This window comes from Elephas maximus, chromosome 17 (genome assembly GCF_024166365.1).
Source record: "Elephas maximus indicus isolate mEleMax1 chromosome 17, mEleMax1 primary haplotype, whole genome shotgun sequence".
Lineage (NCBI taxonomy): Eukaryota > Metazoa > Chordata > Mammalia > Proboscidea > Elephantidae > Elephas > Elephas maximus.
Window position 1 is genome coordinate 44439039 of NC_064835.1, and position 17827 is coordinate 44456865.

General features: G+C 39.4%; 1 pseudogene; it reads left to right on the forward strand.

Moving 5' to 3' along the window:
* LOC126060231 (immunoglobulin kappa variable 4-1-like) overlaps positions 1-13670 on the forward strand; it is a 35166-nt pseudogene extending 21496 nt beyond the window's left edge.
* The last annotated feature ends 4157 nt before the right edge of the window (positions 13671-17827 follow it).

Genomic DNA, 17827 nt, shown 5'->3' on the forward strand with positions numbered 1-17827 from the left:
TGAATTTCTCCTTGTTCTGTGTTCTCTGTCAGTTTCTTATTCCTTTCGGTCCTTGGCTGAATTTTTTATCCCCTCATGTGATGCTTAGGTTTCCAGCATTGACGTTTCTCTGTTTCACTTAGTTTTTCGGTCTTTGCTTTGGAGGCACGGTGTGGTGCTTCTCTCTATAGTGCCATGTTTGCTCCTCCTTTTCTTTCTTTTTGTGACAATAAAATCCCAAAGTCATCATCTTTAAAACATTATGTATTTTAAAAAATGAAACAAATTACCATTTTCAAGTAGGAAATTACAGGGATTGGAAGACCAACATAACCATTGTAAAAACTACAAAACGAAAAAGAATAAAATGCAAAAATATTATTTTAGTGATATCAGATGTTGTAGAGAAAATGAGAACAAGATCACCTAACGCTTCAAAAGGAAAAAACCATTCATAGCTGGGAAGATATTCACAGGACCTTTTGTTCATTTGTAGTATTTGCCAAAAAATATGCATGGACAGAATTCTGACCTTGCCACAGAAACACAACTGGGAAAGACTCCACAGACCAAGAGCTGACCTCTGTTACGTGCCTTTCATGATTCCATTTTATGCAGTCCACCTACAGTATTCAAGTTCTTACCTTTGGGATGAAAAACATTTCTGTCATTTTGTATCCTTCTAGTAGCTGACTGAAAAAAAATTCTAAGTACTACGTCTTTCAGTTTGTTTGTTTTTTTAAACCAACTTTTAAAATTCCAAAAACTCCTTAATTTTCTCAACAGGAAGTAATTAGGAAACTCAAAGACGAGTGGAATTAGGATCTTGTGTCTTGGATAAATTTATAAATGCTATTGGGAGGCTCAAAAACCAACATCTTCACAAATTCTTCTCTGCCACATTCCCTCTGAGGGCAGCTAATATAGAATGATATTTCAACTATCTTAATTCAAGGGGAAGTGTAAGTGGTAAAGTGAGAAGCAGGGGGTTGGGAAAGTGGGATAATACTAATTTCTAAATATCACTGAGTATTATGCTGATGAAATATACAAAGAAGCCTGCTAAACCCCCACATGTACTCAACTTGCATTGCCACTGTCTGTGTCAGTTGTCTGTCTGTCATGCTGACTAAATTTCACTGACAAATGGACACAGGCAGGAGACTTAGGATGAGCTCTCAGTCAGCTCTCCTGGCATCAGGTTTAGTTTCTCAGGAACATTTGGACCTCCTCCATCATCTCTGCTGGCTCTGCCATGTTAAGACTAGTCCAGCTGATGGGTCACAAATGGGCAGTGTAGTAGAGCAACTCATGGTCCAGAGTCCTCAGAGGCAACCCATTCCCCTGAGGTCTCCAGCGTCTTCCTCTTAGCAGACTCAGAGAGCCTGCTGGGCCTACTCCCCACACAGGCCACTCCTTTGTTCACCTGGGCCACCGCAACAGAGAGGTTTGTATGCAGAGCTGTACCACTGCGGAGGGTTTTGTATACTGTGCTGACAGTAATAAAGTGCAACATCCTCAGCCTCCACCCTGCTGATTTGAAGAGTGAAATCTGTCCCTGACCCTCTGCCACCGAACCTGTCTGGGACCCCAGGGAACCAATTAGAATCCATGGAGATCAGAAGCCATGGAGTCTGGCCTGGATTCTGCCGGAATCAGTGCGAATAGGTTTATCCATTACTATGTAGGAGGCTCTGCCTTGACTTGCAGGAGATGATGGTTGGCTCTCCGAGAGTGACAGCATCCTCACTGGATGCTAAAATAAAGAGAGAGACGTGCAAGTTATGTACCAATACTAAGAACTATTATCAAGATTCCCTTCTGCTATTTATTTCAGGCTATGTTTGTGTGTGTGTGTGTTTCCATGTGTCTATGTGTGTGTGTGTGTGTGAGAAATTTTCATTCACAGTCCAAAATAGACAATTAAAAAAAAATCCCTGATAATGCCAGGCATAAAAGAACCTGTTTCTTTGCTAAAATCTTAACCAAAGTTCCGGTCCCTCTTACTCTTGTGTTCTCCTCAGTTTCACAGATCTGAACACTACATGCCTTTCTGAGTGGGTGTGACATACTCATCTAACTTGAGAGCAGAACACACAGGGGAACCAGAGGTGCCCCCAGAGAGGATCCTCCTCACCTCTTTCTCTTTTCCTATCCCCGCTGTGTCCTCACCAGGAATCCAGAGCATTAACAGCCCAGGAGCTGAGCAGGAAACCTCATTTTAGAAGTGGAACTCTTAAGTCCTGATAAGTAAAGACAGATTAGAGCTGACCTATTATCTGAAACTTTGCCAGGGAAGGTGTGCCCTGGGGAACAACATGCAAATGTATTAGTGGGTACAGCAGTGTGGAGAAAGCCAAGGGAAGGGTGGGCCTCTCCTGTAAGCAAATAACAAAGTGTCTTTTGTGTTTAGAGGAAAACTGACAGAGATCAAGTTGGTACTGCCTGCAGTAGTGGTTACTTTGCACTGTAAAAGGCTACTACCAGACACTGGCTTGGACAACAAAGCTGACCAGCAGTAAAAGATGGTCACTCCACACTGGACACAAATTACAAGAGTTGGTAAAGGAATGTGAAAAATAACCTCCATTTCTTCCGGGTGGGGAGCAGCAGATCTCTCTAATTCTCTCATCTTGATCATATTCAAATGAAGGAGGAAACTTATATAGGTAGGTTCTACAGCAGATTATCTCTGTTGCCAGATGCTGATAGTTTGGTGTGCACTGAACTAGAAGCTAGAGTGTGATTTGTAGGACTTAGGAAGACAATTTTGGAGGGGAAACTTTTTGAGTCAGTTACCCTAGCATCAGTGTTTATGGGGCAGAGAGTGTGATACTCTCACACATTCTGCAGACTTTGTTCTGTAGACTTTGTTACCCAAATAGCCCAAACCCAAACCCAAAAAGATTTACCCAAGAGGTCCTTTCCCCACCTGGACCCAAACAGAGGTTCTTTCTGATAAAAAGGTGAGAGTTTTTCCTTGTGTAGGAATTGAGATCAAGCCCCCAGCAGAGGGAAGTTTCCAACTGCAGGTGGGTTTGAGTGGATTGCTAGGCTATGAGGTAGCCATGATTAAAGCTGATGGTCTTCTACATATAAGTGCAAATTATCACCAACTAAGAGATACACTCATGGATAAATATTCTTACTGCAGGGAACTCAGGACAGCTCTGTGACTGTGTTTATCTTCTGAGTTTAGATGTTCTTTCTAATCTCTGTGAAGAGCAGGGATGTTAACATGCCAGACTTTTCTGGAGGCTCAAGACCGAATTCTCCATCTTCCTATTCTGAGCCCATTTCTAAATGTCTGAATTGTTTTTCCTTCTTTTTTCTTTGAATAAATAGAAAAATACTATAGAGACAAACAGCTGAGTCTTAGAATAGGTGGGGGAAACATGTGCTGGCTCTTTCTGCTGATCCCCAGCTCACCTCAAAAAAAAAAAGGGGGGGGGACCATAATTCCATTGAGTATCTGGGCATTCTCTGCTTTGTAAGTTATTTGCCTTGTCTAAGATCCCCTCTCAAAAGTCACCCTTGATGAAAGGGTTCTCTGTCTTCATCTGATGGCCTCCTTAGAAGTCACAACTTGCCTGGAAGTTTGGTGGGGAGGTCTGTCTGTCTTACGTTGTAAGAAGGCCTGGTTCACCTGAGAGATGGAGATTGCAGGACCCAGGAAAACTTTGGGGGCCAAAAGGGACTTCTAGTCTTTTTAATTTGTTGCTGAAGCATCCTTTTCCACCAGGATTTTTGAAGGTATGCCAAGATGACAAAGAAAACTGTTATTTCTGAAATAGTTTTATTTGGATATTAGAGTTTACCTGCAGAAAAATGGAGAGTATAGACTGAGAATTCTCAAATTCCATGAGTTTTCTTCCATATAAAACAGTTTCAAGAATTTTAAAAACTGCTTATATGAATTTTAATAAGGGGATATTAAGACCCTCTGGAAAAATCAAACATCACATTAAATCACATAAAATCATCTCCGAAGTCAGTTGATTCTGCCTTAACCACTTTGTCTCATCAACTGTTAGCCAAAATTGAAAACTGTGAGCAAGAGTCAAGGGCTCAATGAAATATTTAGTAGCCACTCTTTGTCTTATAATAATAATGCCATCTCTTCATTAGCATGTGGAAACAGTCGCTTTCTTTTATAAGAATCTGGCATTCTCTTAGCAGAAAACTTAAGCCTTATCAGGAGCCAAGGGTAATACAAAAGCAATGCTCTTTGAAGCATAAACTACTCACCTTTCAGTATTTCTTTAAATTTGTGTGTTGACTCCTCTACAACAGCTCTTCGGCCAAGGGGAAAATGGAAGGTCAGTAACAAATTGAATATAATCAGATAGAATTGAATCAAATCAAATTGAATACAAAAAGAGAGAATGAGATAATACAAAAAGATCATACAAAACCAAAAAAAAAAAAAAAAAAATGAAGTCGTGCTCCCTGGAATAGTCAGTGGATAAAACCTTAAAGTTTACCAGAAAGTTAGAGGCAATAAGAACTTCATAGAAACTTACTTTGGCAAATCTCACTTCTCTTTCATCTTCTTTTCCTTGGAAATTAGGGACCTCCTCATTTGGTTCTCTCATAGGCTAATATCCAAGCAGCCCTAGGTGAAATTTGAAACTGATTATGAGACTTAATAATAATCTTCCATCCCAGAAGGCACAAACATTATTTATTTAAGGCATGCTAAAGATTCAAATACTTCCTGGGTGGCACAGAGTTTGCTCTCATCCACTAATCAAAAGATTAGTGGCTCAAATCCTCCCAATGGTGCCACAAAAGAAAGGCCTGGAAATCAGTTTCTATAAAGATTACAGCGATGGTAACCCTGTGGAGATCACTTCAACTGTGACACATATAGTGTAACCATTAGTCAGAAGTACCTTGAAGAGAATGTTTTTTTTTTTTTTAATTATTTTTGTTTTTAAAAAGGCTAACCCTGTAGATTATATGAAAAAAGCAAATATTGCCTGTCAATAATATTTCTGAGTAACAAAAGACCAATATCTTTTGCTTCTGTCTTTTTTTGTTGTTGTTCAAATTTTGGTGAGTTTCGATTTTTTTTTTTATTAACTCTCATTGAGCTTTAAGTGAATTACAAACCAAGTCAGTCTGTCACATATAAGTTAATATACATCTTACTCCTTACTCTCACTTGCTCTCCCCCTAATGAGTCAGCCCTTCCAGTCTCTCCTTTCGTGAAAACTTTGCCAGCCTCCAACTCTCTCTATCCTCCCATGCCCCCTCCAGACAGGAGATGCCAACACAGTCTCAAGTGTCCACCTGATCTTGCTTCTGTCTTAATAGTAAAACCACAAGATTCAGTAAAATGGATGTGCCATGGATTCAAACTACACAGTTAATATTTATCGTAACAGTAGCTCTTATACCCTCAGAATGTGTACAGAAAAAAAAGATAGTGGAAAATCTCTTATGAAAGTTGCATGAGATTAATATTTGCAGGCAAAAAGAAAGAGGGGTAGAGGAAAAGAGACAGTGGAAGTATTTGACTTGAAGGCAGTGAATTTAGTTTTTTTTTTTTTTTATTTTATAACAGTAACACTTTAATGAGTCAGGCAAATACAGAAAACATTTTGAACTGCAAGTTGAAATGGTAAACACGTGAATAATTTGACTTGAGTGCCATCTAGTGTGCTGTTAGCTTAAGACCAAAAACCCAAAAATGAACTTGTTTGTGGTGGAGTGGAATGGGACTCATAGTGACCCTATAGGACAGAGTAAGGTCATCCCAAAAGGTTTCCAAGGAGCGTTTGATACATGAAAAGTGCCAACCTTTCAGTTAGCAACAAAAATCTTAACCACTGCACCACCAGGGTTTCCTAAATACAAAAGAAGTACAGAATTTATTCTCAAATTTTTGGCCCTCCTAACAAGGAACCCTAGTTTTGCAGTAGTTAAAGCGCTTGGCTGTTAACGGAAAAAGGACTGTGGTTTGAACCCGCCAACTGCTCTGCAGGAGTGTAATGTGACATTCTGCTTCCAGTTCAGAGTTAAAGCCTTGGAAACTGCATAGAGTAGTTTAACTCAGTACTACAGGGTGGCCATGAGTCAGATTCAACTCCAGGGGAGTGGGTTAACTAGGGCACCTGCTTCCATAAAGATTATACTTTGGAAACCTTTGGGACAATTCTACCCTGCCCAAAAAAGATTTCTATGACTTGGAATTGACCCAACAGCAGCATGCTATTAAACTAGAGGACAGGGGAACCTGGGAGGTACAAACAGATAACACACTTGTCTGCTAAGTGAAGGGTTGGAGGTATGAGCCTATGAGAGGCTTATCAGAAGGAAGAAAGGTGAACTGCTTCAGTAAAGTCAGCTACTAAAAAACCTACGGAGCACAGTTCTTCTCTTACATGTATGTGGTCACCATGAGTCTCAGCTGACAACATGGCAACTACTTAACCTGCCCAGCACTTATTATCATTCCATGTTGTCAGCTCTTGCATGTGCCACAAGCAAAGCATCTCACCCTTCAACTTCAGCAGGATCTGCCCTGCTACACCGTAGCTGAGAGACTGGCCTTGCCCATTGGACAAGGAGGTGAAAAATATTTTGACCATGAACAAGCAAACAACAGAGAATGCACAACCCACTTGCTTAGATATAACCAAATTAAAAAAAAAAAAATGTAGGACAAGAGAAAAAGATCTACAATCAATAATTGAGGAAAATAACTATTGAAAGTGCTGAAGATAGCAGACAATATGAAAACAAAACGCAAGGATGGTACAGTTCCAGTAGGCATCCAAAATAAAACACCAGATGAATTTTCAGTAGAAGAAAAAGTGCTAAAATTACCTGACACAGAATTCAAATCTGTAATATTTGGAGCTGTCCGAGCACAGAAACAAAAAGGTAAAAATGAGGGGAAATTAAATTTATGGAAAAGGCAAAAAAATTCATGGAAAATACAAACCAAAAATGGAAGAAATCAGGAAAATAATACAGAAACAAAAATCCCAAAATACATTCACAACTAGAAATCATAAAAAAAAAAAAATTAAGAAACCCAAAAATAAAACAATATTTCAGAAATGGATAGTGCCATAGAAGGGCTGAGGACCAGGTTCTAAATCATGGAAGATAGGATCAGCGAAATTGAAATCAAAGATTTGGGTACAAGTCTCTTTGAAGAAAAATCAGAAGAAGAATGAAGAAACCCTGAAAATTTCATGTGATACAATCAAAAGCTAAGTTTTCCAAGTGATCAGAGTTCCAGAACAGGGAGAGAAAATGGAAAACACAGAGAAGATCAATGAACAATTGCTGACAGAAATCTTCCTTAATATCATGAAACATGAAAAGCTGACCATCCAAGAAGCTCTACGAACCCCATTTGGGATAGACAGCAAAAGAAAATTACCAAGGCATATCACAATCACACTCACTAAAACCAAAGACAAACAAGAAAATCCTGAGAGCAGCTAAAGAAAAAAAAAAAAAAAAATCCACATACAGAGGAGAAACAATGAGACTAACCTCTAATTATTCAGCAGAGACCACACAAGCAAGAAGGCAATTGGATGACATATGTAAAACTGAAAGAAAAAAAAAATGCCAGCCAAGAAAAATATACCCTTCAGAGCTCTCATTCAAATATGATGGTGAAATTAGGACATTTCCACATAAACAGAAATTAAAGGACTGTGTGAAAATGAAACAAAACTTACAAGAATTATTAAAGGGACTTCTTCAGTCTGAGAACAAAAAACATCAGATCACAGCCTGAATCTAGGATGCAAGATTTTACCAGCCAGATACCAACATAGAAAATAAACTCTCAAAGACTATCCAAAACCAAAATAATTACAACAGGGAACCATTGTTGTACATGACAACAAAGTCAGAACAATAAAAGAGGGATTAAACAGTGCAGGTACAGAACTTTCTGACCAAGAGGGAGGCAAGGTGATACCAAGTAATTCTAGAATGCTGCAAACTAGGAAGATAAGGGTAAATTTCAAGGTAATCCCAATGAAATTTAAAGAACCTACTCACTAAAATAAAGAAGAAAAACAAAAAGTCTCAATTAAAAACAAAAGAAACAGAAAAGAAATGCACAAACAAAAGGAACTCAGCACAGGCAAGTAAGAGGAACGAAGAAAATGTTAACACCATTAAAAAAAATCAATACAAAATACAGCAATAAACTCACACCTGCCAATAATTACACCGAATGTAAGTGTGGCCTAAATACACCCATAAAGAGATGCAGAGTGAAAGAATGAATTAAAAAAAAAAAAGGGGATCCATCAATATACTGTCTACAACAGAAACACCTTAGAAACAAAGAAGTAAATTTATTAAAAATCAGAGAATGGAAAAAAATATATCAAGCAAATAACTACCAAAAAGGAGCAGGAGTGACAATACTAATTTCAGATAAGATAGATGTTAATACAAAATCCACCATGAAAGACAAAGAAGGGCACTATATAATAACTAAAGGGCCAATCCATCATCAAGACTTAACCATAATAAACATCTATGCACTCAGTGACAGGGCTCCAAAATACATAAAACAAACTCAAATAGCCCTGAAAAGAGAAATTGACAGTTCCACAGTAATAGTAGGAGACTTCAACGCAACACTCTTGGTAAAGGACAGAACATCTAGAAAGAAACTCAGCAAAGCTATGGAAGAGTAAATGGGCACAGCCAGCCAACTCGACCTCAGAGACATATATAGAACACTCCACCCAACAGCTGGAAAGTGCTTATTCTTTTCCAATGCACATGGAATGCTCTCCAGGATAGACAACATATTAGGCCACAGAGCAACACTCAACAAAATACAAGACAATGAGAAATACAAAGTGTCTCCTCTGACCACAAAGTCCTAAAAGTAGAAATTAACAAACAGTAAGAACAAGGGAAAAATCAATTAAATGGACACTGAAGAAATCAGAGATGGAATACAAAAATTCCTTGAATCAGATGAGAATGAAAGCACATCAAACAAAAACCTTGGGGACACAACAAAGGAAGTGCTCAGAGGTCCATTTATAGCAATAGATGCACACATCAAAAAAGAAGAAAGTGACAAAATCAGAACATTAGCTACACAAGTTGAACAAATAGAGAATAGCAAAAGAAGCCCCCAGCCACCAGAAGAAGAGAAATAATAATCAGAGCAGAAATAAATGAAACAGAGGATAGAAAAACAATAGAAAGAATCAACAAAACCAAGAATTGGTTCTTTGAAAGGATCAACAAAATTGACAAACCACTGGTCCAACTGACAAAAGAATAACACAAGAAGATGCAAATAACCCAAACAGGAAAAGAAAGGGGAGTCATTACAACAGACCCAATTGAAATAAAAAGAATCATAACAATATTATGAAAAAGTATACTCCAACAAATTTGAAAACCTAGAGGAAATAGACAAATATCTACAAACACACCACGTACACAACTTAAAACAAAATAATACTGAAAATCCAAACAGACCCATAACAAGAGAAGAGATAGAAAAGGTAAGAAAAAAACTCCCCCCCCCAAAAAAAAGACCCAGCACAGATGGCTTCACGGGAGAATCCTACCGAACATTCAGAGAAGAGCTTACACCATTACAACTCAACATATTTCAGGACATAGGAAAGGAAGGGATACTTCCAAATTCTTTCTATGAAGCCAGCATAACCCTGACAGCAAAACCAGGCAAAGACACTACAAAACAAAAAAAGAAAGAAAAGAAAAAAAATTACAACAAAAGAAAAAAAATTCTCAACAAAATTCTACCCAATAGAATTCAGCAACATATCAAAAAATAATAGTAATAATATACCACAACCAAGTAGGTTTCATACCAGGTATGCAAGGGTGGTTCCACATTAGAAAATCAATTAATGCAATCCTCCACATTAATAAAAGGAAAGATAAGAATCACATGATCATCTGAATAGGTGCAGAAAAGGAATTTGACAAAGTCCAATACCCATTCCTAATAAGAACTCTTGGTAAAATAGGTATAGAAGGGCAATTGCACAACGTAATAAAAGGCATCTATGCAAAGCAAGAGGCCAACATTATGTTTAACAGAGAGATGCTGAAAACGTTCCTCTCAAGAACAGAAACAAGATTAATATGCCCTTTATCCCCACTCCTATTTCTATAAACCCATAGGGTTTTCAAAGACTGATTACTCTGTCCTATAGGGTCTCTCTATGAGTCGGAATCCACTCGACAGCACTGGGTTTGGTTTTTTTTTTTGTTGTTGTTTAGATTACCAGGTTTTTTTTTTTTTTTTTGGAGACCATTGTTGGTGGACTAGGAGTTGAGTGAGTTAACCGTTAAATATAATTTTTAATTATTTTTTTGGCTGTTCATGTGTGAGGGTAAATCTTGTCTTTGTTATTCCATCTAGCCTACAAGTAGAAGTCTCTCTTCTATTGAGTTTTAAAATTTTTGTAATTCTATTTTTAATTTCTAGAAATTCAGTTGGTCCTTTTCCAGATCTGAAGTGTCTCTTTTTTAGTTTTCTGTACCTTGCATACAATGTCAACTTTGTCATTTATTTCTTTACATAAACTCGTGTAATGCCCAAATCTGAAGTATGAGCAGAACTCCTTTTATTCTGTTATTTCTGTTGCAACACATTTGTATTCATATCATGTTATTGTTGTAGTTCTGTGCCCTCAAATCGGTTCCAACTGATAGCGACCTTATACACAAGAGAACGAAACACCCCATGGTGCTGAGCCATCCTCACACTCTTTGCTATGTTTGACCCCAATGTTGACACAGCCACTGTGTCAATCCATTTCTTTGAGGCTGTTTCTCTTTTTCATTGACTCTCTATGACACATGATGTCCTTCTCCACGGACTCATCCCTCCTGATCATATTTCCAAAGAAAAAGAGATTGAGTCCCACCTTGAAGATTAAGCTTCGCCAGGCACAACGAGGCCATGCGTTTCACCTGGAATGAAACTCCCTAAAGAGTTGATATTCAATCACAACTTTAAAAGGAAATCCTGTTTGTTTTTTCCTGTCCATTTCCACAATGAATCTAGAGCCTTCTTCTTAGGTCCTAGCTTTTGTGGACATGATAGGTTCCACTTTCTCTTTGGTTCACACTTCCTTTGTGATCTGAGCCCTCCTGAGTCCTACCTCAATATAGGGTCCTTGAGGACTTTCCACACAGGTGAATTCTGGCCCTATCTTCCATTTCTCTGGCCCTTGCATAGCCCTGGAAGCAAATCTCAAGTGCTTGCAGTGTTTTTAGGTATCCTTCAAGAATCAAGTGTCTTCAGAGTGCAGACATTTTCTAGCTATGAATTTTTATCAAATATTGAGGCAAAAATTTACCATATTCTTCCCTTTACTTTGTTATTATTTTTTTCCAGCATTTCTTATCATTTCCCAAAAGTGTTGATTTGAGGAAATTAGTCCATCATTTATGGAACCTGAACCCATTTAAGACTGTTTTTAAGTTAAAACTGAAGGTATTCATTAGATCATGGGTGCTTCAAGCAGTTGTGATGGGCTGCTAACATAAAGGTTTGCAATTTGGACACACCCAGTGGTACCCTGGAATAAAAACCTGTCAACCTGCTTCTATAAAGAAAACAGGCAAGAAAACCCTATGGAGCAGCTCTGCTGTGTAACACATGGGGTTGCCATGGTTGGACTCCACTGGATTGTGAGAGGTTTTTAGTTGATATTAGAGCTCCTAAGTACACTTCTGTGTGTTTCAAGTGATAAAAAGATACTTTCTGTAATATTTTTGGCTCTTGATGGACATTGGATAGTTTTACAAAACATGGTCCATGTATTTTGCTTTCAATTCACTGATTGCTTTGCATAGGCCCCTCCACACCCAGGCTGGCTGCTCAGATATTATAAACAGGGCCTTTGCTATGGGAGCTGATCTGCATCAGGCAGGCAGGGGCAGCAGGATGGTGCCACAGACCCTGTTCCTCATGTCCCTGTTGCTTTGGGCCTCTGGTGAGAAATTAAAAGTACTTCAATGCCTCCAGAGAAGCATCTTTGTAGAGCTGAGAAATGATTCTAAGGCATAGTGAGAAATGATGGTTATTTCCAAATGGAACCAATTATGTGCTCATACCTAATGTCACTAAGTGTTTTTGTATCGGGGGGGATATTTTAATGTTTGTATGAAAAAGTGTGTATATATGTATGCATGGTAATTGGCCACTCTGATTACAGGTGCCAGTGGGGACATCATAATGACCCAGTCTCCAGCTTCCCTGGCTGCGTCTCCAGGAGGAACAGTGACCATCAACTGCAAGGCCAGCCAGAGTCTTTTACAGCAGCTATGGGGTGGACTTCTTAGCTTGGTACCAGAAGAAACCAGGACAGGCTCCTAAGGTGCTCATCTACGGGGCATCTAACTGGGCATCTGGGGTCTCTGACCAGTTCCGTGGCAGTGGGTCTGGGACAGACTTCACTCTCACCATCAGCAACTTCCAGGCTGAAGATGCCGCACTTTATTATTGTCAGCAAGTTTATAATACTCCACCCACCGTGCTTCAGCCTCGAACAAAAACCTCCTCCCGAGGGCTACAGGCCAGTGAGTCTTCACTGCACCAGCTGCTTCCTTTCTGCTCAGCCCTGAACATACACACTTCCTTTGTCTGTCCCAAAGCCTGCATCTCCTGACTAATTCCTTGGAGTATTTGTAGGTTCCAGGAGAAAATTAAAGGATGTGGCTTCTTCTGGATCCCCTTTCATGATAAATTAAAGAAAAAAAAAATGCTCTAAAAATCTTTTGCACGCTTTGTCAGGAGTTTTCATATCACATGAACCTCCATGTTTCATATGGATAGATCACTTGACTGATTTGGGGAGGGGTTCACTGAGCTTTATACCCTGAAAGATCAGTTCTCTCTTCCCTGTGCCTTCTTGACTCTGGAACATTCCCATTTTATTTCCTCATTTTCCTGGACTCTTTTCCTTTCTGTGCCTTTACCCCTCATTACTCTGGACCTAACCCAATATTAAGCCTGGACCCTTCATATTTAAAATCTTCCTCACAGAAAGTAGTATTTTTCTCTTCCGTTTTCCTTCCATGGATCCTGTTTTCCAGCCAAGTCTTCCTGGTCAACATCAATGAAGGCATTTTCGTGCTCTAAGCTCCCATTTTACTGCCTTTCCTCCTCTTTCCATGTCTTTCAGTGGCGCTCGTTCTTTTAAAGGTCAGACTCTAACTCATTAATCCTATCACTCTAGAAACATGTGATAGCTTTCCATGTTTGCTTTCTTTAGTTGTCAGTTCCTCTCTATATTAATCCCTAGGGTGCCCAAGTTTAATTTAGTGACTGAAGGAAATCATGGTTCTTTCTCGTTGTTAGTTGCCATCTTGTGAGTCCATGACTCATGAGAATTCAATGCATATTATCTGATTGTTGTGATCCATAGGGTTTTCCCTGGCTGATTTCCCAGAAGTAGGTCAGCAGGCCTTTCTTTCTAGTCTGTATTAGTCTGCAAATGCTACTGAAACCTGTTCAGCATCACAACAACACATGTAGAGGAAGTCTGGTGAGTGAGGCCCGTAGGTCCCTGCTACGGTGTATGCTGATGATAACCCAAGCAGTGTTTCCTGTCAGTATAGTTGAGAGTCTAACTGGCCCTGCAGCTAATGGAGACTTTCTCACCTGGGAGACGGGCAGAGATTCAGGCACCTACTGAGCAAGATCTGTCCTCTGGAACCTAAAATGTCAGACACATGAGGATGATCCAGAGATACCGTGTAATCAGGGACACAAGAAACATCAAACCAATGTTCTCTAACTGGAACAAGTGGACAGGACTTGGTGGCTTGTAGCTTTTACTACATATCTTATTTCAAAATGTAGACCTTTCTAAATAGGAGGATCACTCTGGAAGAAAATTCCATGTCTATGAGATGAGGCTTCTGGGGCAGATAGAGGAAGTGTGCATGTTCGGGACTACGTGGAAAGGAAGCAGCTGGTGCAGTGAAGACTCACAGGCCTCTAGCCCTGGAGACGAGCTTCTGTTTGAGGCTAAAACAGTGTGAGAGGTTAGCCATAATGTTGCTTACAGCAATAATCTATCATATCTTCATTCTGGAGGCTGCTGATTGTGACAGACCGACTGCCACTAAAGAGGTCAGGGATCTCAGAGGCTTAGTTTGATGCAAAGGAGATAAGCAGTTTTGGAGCCTGTCCTGGTTTTTGCTCATACCAGGCGAAGAGGCTGCTAAAACTCTGGCTGGACTTGCACTGATGGGGATCATTCTTCTGGAGACATGGTCAGGGAGACAGGAGACTGTGTTATCACAATGTCTCTACTGGAACCTGCAATCAGAAAGGACAATTACCATACATATAGGTATACACACACTTTTCCATTAATTTTTTTTTTTTTTTTATCATAGACACCATAAAATATACCATTTTAAATGGGCATTTTTGTGGAATACCTCTCACATATAATTGAGTCATTTTTGGAAATATCCATCATTTCCCACTACATCTTAAATCATTTTTCAGCTCTACAAAGATACTTCTTTAAAGGGATTGAGGCAGTGTTCATTTCTCACCAGAGACCCAGAGCAACAGGAACCTTAAAACAGGAGCTTGTAACATCATCTTGCTGCCTCCACCTGCCTGATAAAGATCAGTGCACATTGCAAAGTCCCCATTCATAAAATCTGAGCAGCCAGACCCGGCCTAGAGGATCTATGCAAAGCCTTCATTGAATGTGGAAGCAAAGGAGGTGGGCAGTGGGTTGTGAAAGTAACTGATGTAAATCAAGATCTAATTACTAGAAAAGACAAAGTAGGCAACTTAGAAGCTGTCATATCAACATAGAAACTCTAAAACTACAAGCAGTAGCTTCTCTTAAGAGCTTCTTTTTAAAATAAGAAAAAAAATTGAAATGGGTTCAGGGCCCATAAACGATGGACTAGTTTCCTGATTTCTGCAATCCTGGTGAAATAATACAAAATGCTCGAAATATATAAAAGAGAGTGAGGAGTAAAGAAGAGATGACAATGGAGAACTTTTGGTTCACTTTTTGATAAAAATTTATGGCCAGAAAATGTCTGAGCTCTAAACCCAATGTTATCGTGAAGGACAGTTGAAGTCACTGTATACACTAATGAATTAATTCTAAAGATATGTAAAATCCAGGAAAATGGAAGACAGACCCAGAAATTACCAATGTGGGGAGTCCTGAGGGACCCTATGTTGCACTAGGGCCAAGGGACGGTGACTCTAATCTCAAAGACAGTATGAACCAGAGGAACTAAATGTATCCTTCTCATAGCTGCTAGAAAATGATCAAAGGGCTCTAGGGTCATTGTGGAAATGGACAGGGAATAATAAGCAAAATTTCCTTGGGAAGTTTTGTCTGGACATCAACATTCCAAGGAGTTTTACTCCAGGTATGTATGGCCTAGGTGTGTCTGGAACTCTCCAAACTTGAAATTAGTTTAAGAAGGCCCAATCAATAGAAAGCTGCTCTAGAAGAGGGCCCACCCATCATAAATCCTCAAGGCACCTGACAAATAATTTTTCAAAGACTGATACCACCAAGAAGTCAAAGATCCTTGACATCCAAGAAAATAAGATAACAAAGATATGAATATGAATGTGAAGCAACTGAAATAACAGAGAACAAAAGGTGTTCTCCTCACAATTTAGATTTGGAAGCTATGTGAGTTTATTTAAAGAAATAAATGAGAAACTTTACATTGTATGCAAGGCATGGAAAACTAAATGCAGGGTACTACATATCTGAAAAAAAAATCCAGAAATTAGATGCAGAATACACTTCTCTCAGTTTGTCATACCGTGGGGGCTTGCATATTGCTGTGATGCTGGTAGCTATGCCACCAATATACAAATACCAGGTGGGTCACCACAGTGGGCCTGGTTTCAGTTGAGCTTCTAGAGTAAGCCAGACTAGGATGAAGGACCTGGTGGTCTGCTTCTGAAAGAATTAGCCAGTGACAGCCTTAGAAATAGCAGCAGAACAATGTCTGTTTCACTGCCAGAAGACGAGCCCCTCAGGTTGGAAGGCACTCAAAAGATGACTGGGGAAGAGCTGCCTCCTTAAAGTTGAGTTGACCTTAATGCTGTGCATGAAGTCTAGCTTTTGGGACATTTGTGTGCTGATATGGCATGACTCAAAGTCAGAAGAACCAGGTGAACATCCTTTAATAATGGAAATGTAGAATGCGCGAACTATAAGTAGGAAATGAAAAATTGTCAGAAATGAAATAGAATGCATAAAGATCAATATCCTAGACATTAGTCAGCCAAAATGGACTGGTATTGGTCTTTTTGAGTTGGAAAATCATATGATCTATTATGCCAGGAATGATAACTTGAAGAGGAATGGTGTTGCATTTATCATCAAGAAGAACAATTCAAAATCTATCCTGAAGCACAATGTTGACAGTGATAGAATAACATCTTCACGTATACAAGTAAGACCAGTCAATATGAGTATTACTCAATTTTACCCAGTAACCACTAAGGCCAAAGATGAAGAAATAGAAGATTTTTACCAAGTTCTGCAGTCTGAAAATGATCGAATATGCAATCAGTATGGTGACAGGAATGTGAAAGTTGGAAACAAAGAGGAAGGATTAGTATTTGAAAAATATGGCTTTGGTGATAGAAAGGATGCCAGAGATTGCATGATTTAGGGAGGATGAAAAGAGATGGTCCGGGTTTGGTGACTATATAGAAGTCTTTCAATGAGCCTTAAGGTAAAGGGGAAGAGTGAAACAGGACATAACTGGAGGGAGATGTGAAATCTGGACAGTTTTTTAAAAAGATGTTTCATGCTGATGGAAATGATGCTAAAGTGAGGAGAACACAGATAGTTGAGAAAAGAGAGGTGAGAAATGACAGGATACCCTTGGAAGGGACAGTGGTATAGGAGTAGAGGGACTGGCCTCAGGTAGGATGGCTGTCTGCTCATCTACAGTAACAGAAAGAAAGGAAGGCAGAACATGGGGATGTAGATGCCTGTGGATCAGAAGATACATGAGAGGAGCTAGTGGAAGCTCTTCTATGAAACAGGAAATGAGGTCATTTGCTTGGCATTTCACAAACTGAAAGAACTGAAGAAAAAGTTCAAGCCTCAAGTTGCAATAGTGTAGGATTCCGTGGGGAAAATATTAAATGACGCAGGAAGCATCAGAAGAAGATGGAAGGAATACACACAGTCATTATACCAAAAAGAATTTGTTGATATTCAAACATTTCAAGAGGTGGCATATGATCAGGAATTGATGGTACTAAAGGAAGAAGTCTAAGCTGCTCTGAAGGCATTGGTGAAAAACAAGGCTCCAGGAATTGATGGAATATCAATTGAGATGTTTCAACAAACCAATGCAATGCTGGAGGTGCTCACTCATCTATGCCAAGAAATATGGAAGACAGCTTCCTGGCCAACTGACTGGAAGGGATCCATATTTATGCTTATCCCCAAGACAGGTGATCCAACCGAATGTGGAAATTATAGAACAATATCATTAATATCACACGCAAGCAAAATTTTGCTGAAGATCATTCAAAAATGGCTGCAGAAGTATATCGACAGGGAACTGTCAGAAATTCAGGCTGGTTTCAGAAGAGGACATGGAACCAGAGATATCACTCCTGATGTCAGATGGATCCTGGCTGAAAGCAGAGAATACCAGAAAGATATTTACCTGTGTTTTACTGACTATGCAAAGACATTTGACTCTGTGAATCATAACAAATCGTGGATAACAGTGTGAGGAATGGGGGTTCCAGAACACTTATTTGTGATCATGAGGAACCTTTACAAAGATCAAGAGGCAGTTGTTTGGACAGAACAAGGGG